This window comes from Caretta caretta, chromosome 10, assembly GCF_965140235.1.
Source record: "Caretta caretta isolate rCarCar2 chromosome 10, rCarCar1.hap1, whole genome shotgun sequence".
NCBI classification, from domain to species: Eukaryota; Metazoa; Chordata; order Testudines; family Cheloniidae; genus Caretta; species Caretta caretta.
The window spans coordinates 36,976,154-36,991,869 of NC_134215.1; the positions used below are offsets into that span (position 1 = coordinate 36,976,154).

General features: G+C 48.0%; 1 protein-coding gene across 11 annotated transcripts in view; it reads left to right on the forward strand.

Annotated features, from left to right (window-relative positions):
- LOC125644432 (ankyrin repeat and fibronectin type-III domain-containing protein 1-like) overlaps positions 1-15,716 on the forward strand; it is a 575,682-nt gene that overhangs the window by 468,489 nt on the left and 91,477 nt on the right. For 2 of the 11 annotated variants that reach the window (XM_048868395.2, XM_048868399.2), the window contains exon 1: positions 12,077-12,391. The exons of the other annotated variants lie outside the window; for them this stretch is intronic. The gene's annotated coding sequence lies outside the window, so the exon portion shown is untranslated. Of the gene's footprint in view, positions 1-12,076; positions 12,392-15,716 lie in introns of those variants that run through there. 11 annotated transcript variants of the gene reach the window in all.

Consider the following 15,716-nt stretch of genomic DNA (forward strand, 5'->3'; position numbering starts at 1 on the left):
TGTGTTATTCCTGGACTGTAACAAGCTTTTGATACAGTCTCCCAGAGTATTCTTGCCAGCAAGTTAAAGAAGTATGGGCTGGATGAATGGACTATAAGGTGGATAGAAAGCTGCTTAGATTGTCACACTCAACAAGTAGTGATCAATGGCTCGATGTCTAGTTGGCAACCGGTATCAAGCGGAATGCCCCGGGGTTTGGTCTTGGAGCCAGTTTTGTTCAACATCTTTATTAATGATCTGGATGATGGGATGATTGCACCCTCAGCTAGTTCGCAGATTACACTAAACTGAGGGGAGAGGAAGATACATTGGAGAGTAGGGATAGGTTCCAGAGTGACCTAGACAAATTGGAGGATAGGACCAAAAGAAATCTGATGAGGGGACAAGTGCAGAGTCCTGCACTTAGGATGGAAAAATCCCATGCACCACTACAGGTTGGGGACCGACTGGCTAAGCGGCAGTTTTACAGAAAAGGACCTGGGGATTACAGTGGATGAGAAGCTGGATATGAGTCAGCAATGTGCACTTGTTGCCAAGAAGGCTAACGGCATATTGGGCTGCATTAGTAGGAGCATTGCCAGCAGATCGAGGGAAGTAATTATTCCCCTCTATTCGGCACTGGTGAGGCCACATTTGGAGTATTGCATCCAGTTTTGGCCCCTTACTGCAGAAAGAATATGGACAAATTGGAAAGAGTCCAGCAGACAGTAAGGAAAATGATCAGGGGGCTGGGGCACATGACTTACTAGGAGAGGCTGAGGGAACTGGGCTTGTTTAGTCTGCGGAAAAGAAGAGTGGGTGGGGGGGGGGGATTTGATTGCAGCCTTCAACTACTGGAAGGGGGGTTCCAAAGAGGATGGAGCTAGGCTATTCTCAGTGGTGGCAGATGACAGAACAAGGAGCAATGGTCTCAAGTTGCAGTGGGGGAGGTCAGGTTGGATATTAGGAAATACTATTTCACTAGAACGGTGGTGAAGCACTGGAATGGGTTACTTAGGGAGGTGATGGAATCTCCTTCCTTAGAGGTTTTTACGGTCCAGCTTGACAAAGCCCTGGCTGGGATGATTTAGCTGGTTGGTTCTGCTTTGAGCAGGGGGTTGGACTAGATGACCTCCTGAGGTCTCTTCCAATCCTAATCTTCTATGATTTCTTTATAACACTCTCCTTTCTCCTCTGCCTTCCCTTCCTTTTCTATGTTTTTGGCCAGCACAGCCTCTTCCCAGGTCACTACATTCTGCTCCTTTCTCTGCGTATATCTTTCCATATGCTCGTACCTCACCTATTCTCCTTTCCCCGGTCCAGTTACACACACACAGTTCCTGGCACCTGCCCTGAGTCCCAGATAGTGACTGATTATATTAGGCAGTGTGGTCCACTAAAGAAGGTTGATGCCAGTCCAAAAAGGAAAACCATTGCGGCTCTGTGGCCAAGTCACTTTAACCACATCACTCCTTTCCTGAACTTGGAAAACTCTGTCTGACTGGAGTCCCAGAATAACAAGGTTTTCCATTCCTGAGAGGAGCATTGGACACTCGGCCATTTAAAACAAGAAGAGGCTCCACTGCAAGTACTAGGTTCAGACTAAACAATAGCAGAACACCCCCAAAGGTTTTTCCTGTTAATGGAGTGACTGGAAATATTTTAAGATACGTATGTTGCTGCAGGATTAATATGCGTCAGTAGAGCTGTTCGTTGGCTTAAATCTTGAACAGTAGTGGTCCTGCATGCCAGCGCAGTGGTGCATCAGTGGAGCTGAGGGCTCCATAGTGGAACAGCAGGGATGCTGTGGGTCAGGGCAGAAGTCAATCTGCAGAGGGGTCTGTGGGGTAGACTGGTCTAGGAGGAATGTTGGAGTTGAGTTTGGAGGTGCATTAGCAGTTCTGGTATGATTAGCCAGTTTTGTGACAGCCTTAAATTCCAGCAGCAGCTCCTCATTCCTCTGCCGTCGTAATAAAGTCTTTACCTTTGCTTGCCGGCTTTATTTTCTGCTCCTTCACACTTGCACTGAATTGCTCGGTAGAGGAAATCTGGTTGATATGTTCAGAGGCATGCGGCTGGCACATGGGAAATGTGCTGAGGTTGGCAAAGCCTTTTAGCATGCTAGGTCAACCTTTGTTGCTCTAGTGAGTAGCTTTGTTGCTCTCTAGTGAGTTGGGGATTGGTCCTGCTTTGAGCAGGGGGTTGGACTAGATGATCTCCTGAGGTCCCTTCCAACCCTGATATTCTATGATTCTATGGTCAAAGCAGCCACAGGAATTCTGAACCCTCTGAGTGAGTGGTCAGGCAAATCCACCAGTCAACCATTAAAATGATATAAGGAGACAGAAGTTTGCTGTTCTCCCAGGTCACTGGTATCTTTTAATTATGATAAAAGCTTTAATTACACTAGGGCACACTTTCAAAATCTGCCTTCCCAACAGCTTGTGAAAATCTCACATTTCCTGGCAAGAAGGGACTTGGGAATAGTGTATAGATAGATATATGAATTGCAAGCACAGTTAGGTGGCCAATTTGGAAAATTCAGCCCAGAAGCACAGTGCTCGTGCTAGGAAGGAATCCGCAGTACTATGTACTTGATCTTATCATTTTAAAATAACAAGAAAAGGAAACATTAAATAGACTTTATAAAAATCAGCAAAATAGCAAAGATTTCACCTTTAAAAGAAAAAAAGCTTTTTCATTTTATGGGTTTTATACATCTCTCTACTATTGCATCGCTGATCAGAAACACATAACAGTCTAATGTCTGAAAGTTATATGTTGATAGGAATCACTAACTCTATAATCACTATGATCTAAGTCAGTAATAAATCACATGGTAAATACTCAGGAGCAGATTCTCATTTGCACCCTCTTTAAGGGCATTTTACACCACCAGAGAAAGGTAAAGGGTTCTCAGTGCAAATGAGAATTCAAGCTTCTCCTTTGAGTGATGGTCCCTGTATGTATGCCATACTTGGGTGCACATGTGCGCCATGTGCCTGAATCTGGAAGAGTTTCTTAGCAGTGTCAGTTGACCTACACATGCATTGTGCGTCCCCTTATGCTCGCAGCCGAGGGTATAACAGACAGTGCTCTATTTCCCTCTTACTGCCGCATAGCCTGAGTCAGGTGGACTCCCTCACATGGTGGATGGATCCTTCCAAGGTCGTGGTCAGTACCTCCTTCACCCTTCTCCCCCGCAGGCCACAATCGCAACAGACGCCTCCCTTGTGGGCTGGGGAGCCCATCAAAACCATCACATGGCCCAGGGGATCTGGATGCCACAAGAGGCCAGGATATACATAAAGATGCTAGAACTGAGGGCAGTCCATTTCGTCTGTCAGGCGTTTCTTCCTCTCATCTGGTCCCGTCATGTTCAATTACTCTCCAAAAACATCTCAGCGCTTGTGTACATCAACAAGCAGGGCAGCGCCAAGTCTCCCTCCCTCTGCTCTGAGTACATCCACCTTTGGAACTGGTGCACTAAACACCACGTAATGCTCCAAGTCACATACCTCCCAGGCACTCAGAATTCCCTGGCTGACACACTCAGCAGGACTCTCTACATCAGCTTCGAGTGGGAGTTACTCGATGCCACAATCTGATTCCTCTTCCACAAATGGAGCACCTGATGATGGGACCTCTTCGCCACTCATGAAAACCAAAAGCTTCTTCTTTGTTGTTCCAGGGGAACCATAGAGGAGCATATGCAGGCTGATGCTCCATCCCTGGATGAGTGGCCTCCGCTATGATTTTCCCCCCATTCTTCTCCTCCCACAAGTGTTACGCAAGATCCTCTAGGACTGAGCTACCATAATTCTTGTAACCCCATTGTGGCCATGCCAGTTCTGGTTCATGGACCTCCTGAGACTTTCCACCTGCTCACCATTCCATTTCTGAATGCTCCCAGATCTCCTCACACAGGATCAGGGGCAGGGATGGGCCCCCTTCACTTCACAGCCTGATATTTGGATGGGGTAAATGGAGCATGCTCCATTCCAGTGTGACATATCCTTACCCAAAGCAGGAGGACATATCCTTACCCAAAGCAGATCCTGCTACTGAGCTAAGTGGCAACACTTCACCTTGTGGACTAATGGCTATCACCACCCACAGATCATATCTATACCTATCATCCTCGACTACCTTCTCAATATCAAAACATTGGCCTTGCCCTCAGCTCTATACGAGTCCACCCAGCAGCACTTGGTGCCTTTCTTTCCCCTGCAGATAGTGCCTCCATGTTTACACCCCCTCCCACGGCCCATTTCATGAAGGGTTTACTCAATACCTTCCCAACAGTACTCAAGCCCACACCCTTTGAGGCGCTGGCAACATGCGCCCTCTCGCATCTCTCCACGCAGAGAGGGTCCTATACTCCCTCGACCACCGTGCACTGGCCTTCTACCTCCACAGGGTTCGCTCCTTTCAAACATAGCCAAAACTATTTGTGGCCATTGCCAACCAATCCAAGGGCCAAGCCCTCTTCTCCCAATGAATCTCCAAATGGGTCTCCAGGTCCATAAACGAATGCTATACACAATCCAGTGTCCCACTGCCTCATGGAGTCATGGCACACACCACACAAGCAGCCACATCAGCCTGCATCATGGACGTCTTGTGACAAGACATCTGTCATGCAGCGACCTGATGCTCTCTCCACGTGGTCACATCCCACTACGCCATTGCCCAAGCAGTGATTGCGGATGCTGCTGTAGGTCAGGCTGTACTGCAGACTGCATGTCCTATTGCATCCTGTTACCCACCTCCACACTGCTCACTGCTCACTAATCACCCAAATATGGACTACACATAGGGACTATCACTCAAAGGAGAAGAGGAAGTTACTTACCTGTAACTGGAGATTCTTCAAGATGTGTGGTCCCTATCTGTATTCCAATATCTGCTCTCCATCCCCGCTGCTGAGGATTGGATTACTCAGTAGTAAGAAGGACACTGGAGTGGTGTCGACCTGCACAACCTGTTATACCCTCAGCTGCGAGCATAAGGGGACACATGTCGCACGTGCAGCTCAGTGGGCACTGCTGAGAAACACTTCTGGATTCAGGCATATGGTGTGCGTGTACCCAGGTATGGAATACAAATAGGGACCACGCATCTTGAAGAACCTCCAGTTATAGGTAAGTAACCTCCTCTCTTGAGGTCTGTCCTGAATCAGTGGCACTGCTCACTGCAGTAAGTCCCATATAGTATTGCCACTTGCAAGCATTCAAAAATTAGGCCCCAAACAATCCCTAGAGTGGCTGAAAAATCACGAGATTTTTTTAACTATATGTACATGTTGGGGGGTTTGGATTTATCATTTGGTTTCTGAGCTTTAGATCACACTCAGGTCATGACTTCAGTCCTTTTCCCGAAGCCATGAGGGCTAGAAACTTCCTTTTTTTAAAATGAAAACTGAGATTCTCACATAGCCCTAGGATTGCAACGCTGGAGTTCTAAGAAAAACACTCTATCGTGAGACTTACGATAAAATCTCCGGAGTTGGCAACACCGAGCAACTCGATTGGACCTGATTCTCATTTATGCTAAAGTCCCTGATCACTGCTCTGGAAACGTAAAGGGGCAGTAAAGTTGGTATAAATATAACACACCCGCATTGAAATCAGTGGAAGCTTTGCTGTTCATTCCAATGGGCACAAAGTCTCTGATTTGGGAATAATGAATCTTCTTGCTGTTTGGCATGTCAGTTCATTTCCTTCTTGCTGGCGTTTCTTTTCCAAAGGAAAAGGTTGCTGACAACAACAAAGAAAGGAATCTCCAAAAGGCCTCCTATGCCTAACAAGGCAAGAAGTCTGAGCTTTAATCACTGTCTTTCTAAGCTTCAATATATTACCACCCGCCCAGCCATTCCTGGCTAACATTTGCATGAACTCCGGTGTACACAACTGAAGCAGCACACAATACACATTCCGGAGGAATGGGGAAAGGAGTTAAATCATTAGAACTCACACCGACAGCTGCCAAGCTACTCAGGTTCCAGCTTTCTTGCTGCTGTAGCTAACAGGCTTGGTTTCTTCATCATTCCTTCATCTGTCTCTGGGGACTTTTGCCTTGGTTCTTCCACTGATGCTGAGTTCCTTCCCTTGACAAAATTACATTTTAACATTGAAAAGTCAGTCAGAGCTTTCTGGACACACAAGGGTTCGTCTTAAAACTTTCTCCTTGCAACCTGCAGATCCTTCTCACTGCCTGTGTAATGCCTTTTATGTCTGGGAAGAAAAATGTTCTGCACATGTATTTGGTGATTTCTTATCACTTGCAGGATCCCTTCTCATTCCCACCTATCAGCTTCAGGTTTTGTTGCAAATCCTCCTTCTGCTTAGCTTGTGGAGCCTTGTAGGCCAGAGTATCCTACTGTGAAGGCCTCAAAGAAAGCAGAAGAGTCATTGGCCTCCTCTGCTTCTGGCAGGCTTGTGTAATTCTGTCTTGGTCTGTTATCCCAGGCATGTTTTCAACATACAGACCTTTAGTATTGAAAATGCTGGTGAAGTTAAATTCTCTGATCTGGAGTTCTTGCTGCTAGTCCATGTGCCTACCCACCGCTCCAGGCCTGGTTCCCCTTGGCTTGTGTTGTGCTACAGGCCAGCTGGTACTTGGCCAGCTTCTCATCTACTAAATGCCTCTGGTATTTCTTTCAGAGCAGCCAGCCTGGCTGGTGATCCCAGTTTTTCTGGGACAGAGGCTGCATTTGGAGATGATGTCCCTGGCAAAAAGGCTGTACTTTGGAGGTGAGTCATGAGGAGTAGGGTGGGAGTATTCTTGTGACTTTCAGTGTGATGCAAGGAGAGACAGACAGAAACGATTCCCTTCTATTTTAATTGCCAGGGAAAAGGGAAACTGAGACTTAGAGCAGAATAAAGTGAGACAGAACTCATAGCTTCAGACGTTGGCCGCCTCTGACCCTCAAGGACCAAGCCTTTTAAATAGCTTTCCTACTACACACTTCCAGGGAGAATGTGCACTGGACATCCTTGCAGGAGCCTGGTACTTGCAGCACTTGCCATGACATTGCTTTACGCCCCTCAGTTTGGGGCCTGTATACCTTTCCTATGTTCTAAGCATATTTAGAGCACACTTAATAGCATCTCTTGAGCAGAATAATGGGAGATGTTGAGATGATGGACAACCTTGGAGAGAACCTGGAATTAAACACAAAACTGATTAAAAAGGAATGTTTTTTCATGCTACGCACCATTGGCCTGTGGCACTCACTGCCACAATGTATATTTGAGGCCAAGAAAGGTCTGGACATTTATATGGGAAATAAGAACATCCATAGTTACAATAATAAAGATTGGAAATAAACATGAAGAGATAGAGACCCTCATTCCTCATGGCACAAGTCAACTTCTACCTGTTGGGGTCAGGGGGAAACTTTGTCCAGTTATCCCAGAACTGTAGGGTTTCTTGCACCTTCCTCTGAAGCAACTGGCACTGGCTGCTATTGGACATGGCATGCTGGACTAGATGGCCTATGCAGCTGTACCTACAGATCAAGAAGTTTTGCAATCAGCAGCAGTCCAGCTCAGGACTCATCCTCTTCTCTGCCCTCTCCCCCCACCCCATCTTTTCTGCTTCTCCATCTTACTCCTCGTTTGCTCCTCCTCGCCACTGTTCTGTCACCATGGGACAGTCCAGCTCAGGGTGGCTCCGGAATCAGCTATGAGCGGATATGGTTTTCAAGCCCAGGGAGAATCGGAGCGATGGGGAGTTGTCAGTTGAACGTGTACTCTTCTTTGTTCCTGCTGCTGATCAAAGGGCTTGGGTCACTTCCCTGGGTCAGCATGGGCTGGAAAGGGCACCACACAGTTCCCATCTGAACTTCGCAGCAAAGTGAATCTGCCAGGGACTGTCATTCCTGTCAGCATCACTCAGCACTTCGTTGTGAGCCTTGTTGCCACCAACTATCTCTGAGGCTCTGTCTCTGCGTGGTGGCCCAGGAGTCTGAGAGCCACACTCTGGGGTTTTCCTTCCAGCAAGGCAGTTCAGGAGTCCCACACCAGGTGGTTTTGAGCCTTGCTTGTCGATATGCTGGTGACTCTCGCTCTATCTTTCCTCTTAGAATTTCCGGTAACGCCACTTCCCTCCCTATGCACCCTCGTGTCAGCCGGGGTCAGCCCATGTTCTTGTGCTAATGAGCCCTAGTACTACCCAGCTGGAGACTTGGAGCATGGTATTCTTGGTGGAAGGCACCGTGCCCTGTGAAAACACGCTTCCCTCAGGACTTCAGCAGAGCCCAGGAAGGCATGGTATAGACTAGCTGTTCAGTCAGGATTTTCCCTGGGGGAGTGAGGATGGGATCAGAACAGTGGTGCCAAACCTAAAGCTGCAGGGTGCTCCTGCAAGCCAGAAGGACTCTGCCCCATCGGGGCAGTGTGCTGGGGGGGATTTAACAGCTTGTGCTCCATTGTTGCGTAATATAGAATAGAGCTGCTTCTTGTTGACTCAGAGCTCTGTGGGGAAAGCAACATGAGCCCTCTATAGAATAAGGATGGGTTTCCCTAGCACCTAGGCTCTAACGGGGCAAATCACATGTTTCTCTCCTCTTCCCCTTCTGTCCAGCCTCCATCCACTACTCCCCTAATACTCACCAGTAATGCCTCTGCTCTGGGGTCCTTAGAAATAGCTAAGACAGATGCAGCTAGGCTAGACAGTGTTAGAGATGGCAGAGTCATGAGAATAGGTTGTACACTGAATCTTGGGTCATGTAGCATGGGACCCACTTCACTGGTACCTCAGGGACCTCCAGCATTGCTTAAACCAGCCCTGGCTGGGGATGCTTATTCTTAGAACTGGTTGAAATCTCCAAATTAATTTCTGCAAAGAAAAATTCATTTTTTTCACTGAACAAATTTTAAAGGAAATGACACAAAAATTTGTTTGCGTTTGAATTGAAAATTTCAGTTTGGCTTTTGAAAACCAAAACAAAAGGAAAATTTCTATTTGAAATTATACAAAAATGTCTCTTTTTGAATTTTTCTCTCAAAAATTGAAAACTGCATGGAAATCAGCTTGGTTTTGCCAAACATTTCAATTTTCATAAAGTTGCCATTTTTATTCTTTAATTCATAAAGTTCTTTGTTCTAAAAAGTTCAGCCAACTCTGGTTATCATTGTATGTCATTTCCTGGGCTGAGTCTATCCCTAGTCAACATTAGTTAATTGACCGGGCAGTTTTCATTGTGTATGCCCTAGAGCCAGGAGTGACGGGTACATGCAATGAAATCAAACTGGGAATGCAGAGTTGGATTTCCTTCATTACGTCTAACTCCCTATATGTAGTCCAAGAGAGACAAGACAAGGGCTTCACTGACAGGAACCAATATGGGTGTTAACAAAGTAATGTGCCCACCTGCAGGGGCTTGTGAACCGCATGGGCAGCTGAGACCAAAGCCATGAGGAAGTCGGGTAGAAGGAAGAGGCCAGTATTAGAGACCTTAGGCTGCGTTGTCCGCCAACATAAATCCTTCAAACCAAGTTGAGGTGAGGGTCTTAGCACTGAACTTCACCCAGGTCCGGAGGGGTGTGAAATTGACAACACTAGGTATGGAGACCAGGAGCTGCATGGAAATTTTGCAATGAGTTTATTTTCCGGTCCTTGTTATAAATATCCTCATTCTAAAACCCACTTTGCCGTAATGCTCAAGCACAGCTGCGCTACATTTTTAGACCTACATGTAAGGTATCTCCGTCCCTCCACCCCCGTCATCTTCCCCTCGGGTGCACCTAAGGGCCCGGTGTCTGTGATCAGAAATAGATAGTATCCACTGACTTGCTAATTGTAATGCATCCTGATAATGCCAGCTATAATTAGCTATGTGTATGAGAGCTGGTTTGTTGGTGGAAGTTTTCCTGACCCCATTATTCTACTTTAAATCGAGGACTTTGCAAGGGGCCTGGAGTGCCTCACAAAGCTCAGCGTTTCAGAGCCAAATCTTGTTAAGTCTAACTTAGCCATCTCTGCAGAGGCCAGCGTGGATTCAGTTTAACTAGCTGTGTGTCCATACAGAGATAATGGAATAAGCTGCTTTTGATAAAACACTGCTCAGATCACAGGGTATGTGGTGAATAAACACAAGGGCAGGTAGGGCATCTGTTCTATGCTCATAGACTCTGAAGGGCTCATTCTGCTGGCATGGAAGGGGTTAATGTGTTACCATGGCTTCGCAACCCTGACTGATCGATCTATCTGGGTGACTTTAGGGCACTCATAAAATGCGACTTTTAGCCCTAATTGGAGCCAAGGGTGATACAGAGAGGAATAGTGCAGGCTTCCCATACACACACTGCACCTGTTTCCTGAGCTGCAGCACCCCTCTAGTCCAGTCACTTGAGTCCTTCACAGCTCTCCATGTGCACCTATGGCTTGCCTTGCTGTTCCTCCCTCTGTTCCAGTCCCACCCTCTACCTCCCAGCAGATCCACAATATACCCAATTCCCAGCTTGCAGCATCCCTGGGACTTACTGTTGGGCTTCAGGAAGTCTCCAAGTGCAAGTTGTTCCTAACCTGCAGAATAAATCCTGTTCCAGTCTGGGACTCCCCCTGAACAGAAACGGCCAGCTGTGCTTAGCTGCACCAAATTAACTACTTTGTGATGTGAACCAGCTTCTCTCAGGTACTCAGGTGAGACCATTAAACTTATTTGACCTTTGATCTAAACTTCTGAGGCAGTTTAAAGAGTATGATCCTACTCTGCCCTGCTTTGCCTTGCTTCCTTGACTGTATAGCAAACTCGCCCTAAGCATATTGGTGCAAAAGCCCTTAGCTTCCTTTTCCTGCAGTCCCACCCAACTTCATATGTTATAACACAGGACACATTGATACACCCTCCAAGATTGTACCCTGAGAAGATTGTACCGGCTGAAGACTCTGGGACCAACTATTTCTGCATATAGTTTGCCAACTACTGTTCTGTCTGTCCAATCTACCCTGAGCACATCAGCATGGTAAAGAAGCACTTATTTTGACAATTCTGCAGTTCGATAACATGACACACAAGGAGGAGAAAGCACTTCATGTAATAGCCTGCAGCCAGACCTCAGGCTATGATATCATTGGAACTTACAAGCTAATCAGGGTTGAGTCAGGTCAGCAAATGGATGGGAAATTAGGTATTTCAGGAAGTAGTGCTGGTGAGTTCTTCCATCGGAGTCAGTGCCGGGATCTGATGTCCCTAACCCATCCGCAGGCCAAGCCTCATTTAGCTACGCCTGCAGCCCACGGAGAGGAGCATGGTGGGCAATGGCTGGGGTTGGCCATTGGTGCCTACAGAATAAGTAGGCTACCAATGGTTCCCTCTTGTTAGCCCATTAACTTTTTATTACTTATAGGGTTCAAATAAGAACTAGATAAATTCATGGATGATAGGTCCATTAATGGCTATTAGCCAGGATGGGCAGGGATGGTGTCCCTAGTCTGTGTTTGCCAGAAGCTGGGAATGGGCGACAGGGGATGGATCACTTGAAGATTACATGTTCTCTTCATTCCCTCTGGGTCACCTGGCATTGGCCACTGTCAGAAGACAGGATACTGGGCCAGATGGACCTTTGGTCTGACCCAGTATGGCCGTTCTTATGTTCTCATCACCCACATCTTTTTGTTGGGTGTTCAGATTTCCAGGGGGAAGGGAGTTGTCAGACCAGGTTTCTATGGGAAGCTGGTATGCCACAGATAAGAGGATGTTGTAGCCAAGTGGTTTCATCTCTGGATATGCCCCCGGCAGTGGAATTGGTCAAAAGCTGAGTCCAAGAGTGTTTTTTGACTTCCTGCAGGTTATGCTCTGAGTTTCTGAGAAGCAGGGAGCTAGCAGCCGGTCCCCCACAGGCCCTGCTGCTGAGCTGACGGTATCCTTTGCTTTTGACTTTCTCTCTTTGCCTTTTTTTTTTTTTGAGTCTGCACAATGACTTGTTGTTATGTAAAACACCAGTGAGAGTGAGCCAGACAGAGAGAGGGAGAGAGATTCTTTAGTGTCGGAATCTGAGTCACATGGGCCTGTTTTATATCCCCCTCTGCTAATCTCGTTTCTATAGAAACAAGATTGAAAAAAAAAAAGTCGAGCTGAGAGCGAGAGAACCGAGGTGATGGGCGAGGGAACTATAGGTGGCGAATGAGGAGGAAGGGCCGGCGCGTGTGGGGGATGCGTAGGCAGGATAGGCTCGAGGGGGGATCTGGCAGTTGCAAAGTGGGGACAGGGACCAACGGACGCTATTCCCAGCATGAGTGATTGACTGTGACGGAGCACTCGTGCACACGCGCACGTGCGCGCGTGTGTGTAGGGGGGTGTTGTTTGTTTGTTTGTTTGTTTGAAACATTTTCTGAAATGAACTGATCCTTCCAAGAAGGGGAATCAGGAGAGACTGAAAGAAAGGGACCGGAGCATTGGCAGGTGAGTGAGCAAACGGGGTAACAGGCACCCACCTAGAGGGCTCCAATGCCAGCCAGTTTGTGTTTTTGGCATTCTTTCCTAAGTGGGAGGTCCGGTGGTGCAGCCCGCTGGCATGGGGTCCCGCTCCCCAGGATGTCGAGTCAGAGACATTTTCTCCAAGCACTGAGCTTGCCACAGTGAGAGTGAATAGTGGCGAATGGGACCCAGGGCACACTGCCACTCAAAGACATCAGCATGTGTAAGAACATGCCATTCTGGGCATCCAGGTGAGAGGGGGTTTGCAGCAAGACACCTGCATTAGACTGTTTGAGTGGAGGGCTGTTTGGTGTTGTTTCCTTTCTGAAGCCTGAGGAATGTTAAGCCCTGGCTCCCTAAAAGGATGCTGCTGAGTGGGAAGCAGCTCTCGGTGTTAATGGTCAGGTTTGATTTTTGATTCTGATTGCATCCAAGTAAATAAATAGCCCTTGAGAGTCCGAATCTCTCTGGAATGTAACTCATGCAGTGAGCAATGCTCTCTCCCTTCCTGCTCATGTGCGATGAGTCCTTCCGAGTCCCGGCATGAGGCGTGTGTGCCCATCAGGGTGACCCCAGTTAGAAAGCTGAATCCTTAAGTGACAGAATTGTGATTGGAGGGTTGGGGGGGCAGCAAAATCATTCAGCTCTTTTGGTTGCTGTAGAGAGTCTGGGCTGCTCATAACCATTGCACTAGTATGTGCACTGCTTCCCAGGACCTTAGCCTTTCTATAAGCATGTGTGCTGCCTGTTGAGACACAGTGCTGTCTGTAACTCTAAAGCATGAGAATATCTGCTGCCTTCCTGAACCAGAACCATTGCAAAAGCACATGGCCTGTCTCTGATCAGTGCACAGGTGTAAGTGTTTCCTACCTAGAATATGGATTCTCAGTTTCAAATGCACAAATGCACTTGCATTCTCCAGCCTGCATAGGTATGTGTCCTGCAGGGCTTGACTTGTCTGTAGGCATTGTACAAGGGTGAGTGCTGTCTACACCTTATTGTGGAGTTTTGGTCTGTCTGTAGCTATTGAACAAACGCAAGTGCTTCCTCCTTGCAATCTGGTCTTTCTGTAAACACTGCATGGAGGTGAGTTCTGCCTACCTGGACCCCCGTCTATCTGTAACCATTGCAGCGAGCCTGAATGCTGCCTGTGTGGTTTCCAGTGTGTCCTGAAATGCTGTACTTGAGATTCTGGGCTGGCGTTAACCACCCCACAAACGAACCTGTTTCGTCCTGACACTTGGGACTTTCTGAAATGATTGTATAATCAAGCACGTGACCCTTTGTAAATACAAATTGCAATAACTCTTTCAGTCTCCCATTCATGAAGGCCTAGTGTAGAATTCAGAAGGAGCGGTCGTTAGCAGGTGCCCATTCTGGCATGTATAGCATAAGAGTGAGCTGGTGAGATGTGATCAGGGTCTAGGTTACAGGAGGAATGGTCTGTCAGAGTAGTTGGGATATGGTGCACACAGGGCTGTCCCTACCCATACACAAAGTATGCAGCTGCATAGGGCACCAGGAAATTTGGGGCACCAAATTTTCTGGTGCCCTACACAGCTGCATGCTGCTCCAGCCCCTGCTTCACCTTTTCCCCATGGCCCCTGCCCCTGCTCCACCCTCCGCTTCCCCCGCTCTGCCCCCACTCTCCTAAGAACTGCAGCAGGGATCAGGCCTTCAATCACCGGCGGCGTTAAGTGGAGCAACCTGGCCCCAGCTTGCTCCGCTCCCCTGGCTCCCAGCCGCATGGCTGGTAAGTGCTGGGGGGCGGTTCCCCCCTGCCCCCAAGCCTGGGAGCCAGGGGAGCAGAGCGGAGTGGGCTGGGCCTAGGTCACTCCACTTCCCACCCCCCGTGAGCGCGGGGTCGGGCTTGGCTGCCCTGCACACACCAGGCAGCAGGAAGTGGCGTGACCTGGCCCCAACCCGCTCCGCCCTGCCGGCTTGTGCTGGGGGGGCAGTTCCCCACTGCCCCCGAAGCCTGCTCCTGCTCCCCGCCCCTCCCTGCAGAGGCCTGGGGCCCCACACAGACATCCTTGTGGGGGCTGTGTAGGGCACCAAAATGGCTAGGGATGGCCCTGGGTGCAAACTTGCTCTTGTAGTCTGTTTGTTGGGATTTCTCTTCTAATCGCTTTCCTCTCACTGTACCGCTAGGGCAATACACCCTGGGCCCAGTTAATTTCTGATGTAAACCCAGTGAAGCTATTAGGATGAATTGGGCCCACTATATTTTTGGTTTCAACTGAGCTTTGCCAAATGTCACTCAGCCATTCCCATGGACTAGCGAGCGAGCAAGTCAAACACAATTTTAAAAAAATTCCAGCCATCACCTTTATAAAGGGCAAGTGAATTGACTTGGTGCCTGGGCTGGTACATCTTTGCGACAACTTAGCAAGAATCTGCTAGCTGAGGAGCATGTCAGAACCAAGGCATCCAGCTCTCACCGTGCTTCCTCTTGGTTTGTCTCCTCTTTCATACTCGCTAATGCTCCTGCGGCCTGTGATCATTCACTTGAACAATCTGATTTTGGAAGAGTCATCCATTGTGGTGGTGGAATCAGAGAACACTGTCTGGGTCAGATGAGGAGCTTCCTGGTTTGAGCATTGAGGCAATATCATTAATGTCTTCCCTGCCTGTGCTGTGCAGGAGAAGAGGCTAGAAGAGAATGAGCAGGGAGGGGAGCAGACAGCCACTTGTTGTAGCCAGGACCCGGACACTAGCTTTGAGCCTGAGCAGGCGCTGCTTTGGGGGAGGGTTTGACTGTGCTGCTTTCAGAGTTCTCTTTGCTCCCTCCACCCATGCCAGGGGACCAGTGAGCAGTTGTAGGAAGAACAGAACAAATAATCAAAATATACCAGGTTTTGAGACTGTTGTTAAGGCCATAGCAGCGCCAGGATCCAACCAGCAGTGTTTGTGTCTAGCCTGGTCCAGGTGACTTTTTCTCATGTCAAGGAGCAGGCATTGAGGCTGGTGCGATGGCCACATTTACCATGTGGCGTTCCTGCTGTGCACTTATGTGCATGAAGCTGTACTTTTATATCAGAGCGAACGTGATGCCTTTTAAACAGCCTCCCCCCATACACGTGCATAGCTGTGATAATTCCCATGTCCCCATCATGTTTTCTGCTGGTTTTAGTTAGTTGACATGCTAAACTAAAGGCTTTTTTGAGGGGAGTGGGATCAGGGTGTTATTAGGAGGGAATAGCTGCAAGCTTCTCCGTAGCTGATAAATATTTTTGTAGACAGGATGAAATGTTCTGATTTAAATGCTGAAACGGGGCAGTGAGCATGTTTAATCTAGCTGGCAGATGGT